Genomic DNA, 2,366 nt, shown 5'->3' with positions numbered 1-2,366 from the left:
CGATTTTGTAAGACACTTTGCTTCTCACATCAGCTATTATTAAAGGTCAAAGAGGGGATCAATCGGGCTCTAATGAGTGTTTCTTTAGGTTCATGGTACAGAAGAAGGGTCAAACTACCACCAGGGTCATAAAACTACTACTGGAAATGCCCCAAACTCCTACGAAAGCCTTGTCAAATATGTGTTTCTTTAGGTTCATGGTACAGAAGAAGGGTCAAACTACCACCAGGGTCATAAAACTACTACTGGAAATGCCCCAAACTCCTACGAAAGCCTTGTCAAATATGTGTTTCTTTAGGTTCATGGTACAGAAGAAGAGTCAAACTACCACCAGGGTCATAAAACTACCCCTGGAAATGCCCCAAACTCCTACGAAAGCCTTGTCAAATATGTGTTCTTGGGCGGCGAAATGTCTAATGATACGACCCTAACTATCGTGATAAATGTTCAAACTATTTTTTTCAATAACATATTTGCGCGTCTTAATAATAATAATAAAAAATAAAAAATCACATCTTTACATAAACCCCAAACATGCCGATTTGCACCGAAGATTCGATGGAAATTGCATGTTTAAGTTTTATTTGGGAAGATGTGACGATTTTTATATATTAACAAACATTCTTTTTTTTTTTACGTGTACGCCTACAGGCACCGCAATAAAAAAGTAGTATCAGTAGTAGTAGTAGTAGTAGTAGTAGTAGTAGTAGTAGTAGTAGTAGTAGTAGTAGTAGTAGAAGTAGTAGTAGTAGTAGTGTGTTAAGCGTCCCAGTACCGCACCGTCACCCACCCAAGTCTCAAGGTTGACAGTCGGGACCCGAGTAGACGGAAGGAAGGTGAGGGGGGAGGAACGGGCTCGCGGGACGGGGCGGCCAAGTGAGGGCCATTTCTCACGCTCCGCCGCTGAATGGCCACAGAAAGGCGCGGCCCCTCCACCTATTCTTTTAATTAATCGTATCATCAGCGTAAGGGCGGCCATTAATCTTGAGTTCAAAATGCTCTCTCTCTCTCTCTCTCTCTCTCTCTCTCTCTCTCTCTCTCTCTCTCTCTCTCTCTCTCTCTCTCTCTCTCTCTCTCTCTCTCTCTCTCTCTCTCTCTCTCCTTTGTTTGGCCCATCACTCCCTTCTACTTTCTGTTCCCCTTCTTCCGTTCTCTTTTCTCTCCCTTCTTTCTTTTTTCTTTCTCTTCCCTCGTTCGTTCGTTTGGGTTGTACTGTTACTCCCATCCTCCTCCTCTTCCTCTTCCTCTTCTTCCTCCTCCTCCTCCTCCTCTTCCTCCTCCTCATGGTAAGGAAGACAGGTGGACAGCAACAGAACAAGGGGAGGAGAGAGGAGGAGGAGAGAGAAGGGGAGAAAGATTGGAGAGGAGAGAAGGAAGAGGAGGAGGAGGAGTGAGAGGAAAGGGGAGAGAGAAGAGAAATGGAGAAAAATGAGGAAGGTAAGTGATGGGAAAGGGGAGGGAGGGAGAAAGAGAGGAAGGGGTGAAGTGATGGGAAGAAATGGGGGAAAGAGGAAAAATAAGGGATTGAGAGAGAGAGAGAGAGAGAGAGAGAGAGAGAGAGAGAGAGAGAGAGTCTATCCCCCATGAAGGTAAACAGGAGATGAAAGTAAGAGAGAAAAAGAAAAGAAAAAGAAAATATAGAAAAAGTATAAAAAATAAATCGATGAAGAGCTCTTAAAAAAAAAAAGGATAAAAAATGTAAAAAATTCAACCCCCGGACACAAAAAAATGTAAAAAATTAGAGAAAAAAAGAAATATAAGAAAAAATGAAAATTCCGAAATTGATAAGAAATAAAAAAAAATAACGAGACGAATCTTTAAATACACGAGAAAAAAAAAATCCGAAAAAAAGAAGCAAAAAGAAAAAACTTCCATCTTCATAAACAACAGAGAGAGAGAGAGAGAGAGAGAGAGAGAGAGAGAGAGAGAGAGAGAGAGCACCCAACACCTTCCTCACCACTCACCACCATTACCACCATCATCACTACCATCATCACCGTCATCACACACAACGCCATCGAAACACCACCACAAGACCTGATCGTCACCACCACACAAAATCACCCTCATCACCACCACCTCAACAATATATCACCACCAATTCACCACCACGGAAAATAACACTCACCACCATTCACTGCTACCACACAAGAATCATCACCACTCACCACCAACAACACTCTTACACACCACACAAGCCCTCACCAACCAACCACCACCACCACCACAAACAACAACAAAACCTATCACTCACCACCTCACAAGAATCATCACCACCACCCACAAACACTCACACACCACACAAGCCCTCACCAACCAACCACCACCACCACCACCACAAACAACAACAAAACCACCACTACCAC

This window comes from Eriocheir sinensis, chromosome 24 (assembly GCF_024679095.1).
Source record: "Eriocheir sinensis breed Jianghai 21 chromosome 24, ASM2467909v1, whole genome shotgun sequence".
Lineage (NCBI taxonomy): Eukaryota > Metazoa > Arthropoda > Malacostraca > Decapoda > Varunidae > Eriocheir > Eriocheir sinensis.
This window is presented reverse-complemented; position numbering follows the sequence as displayed.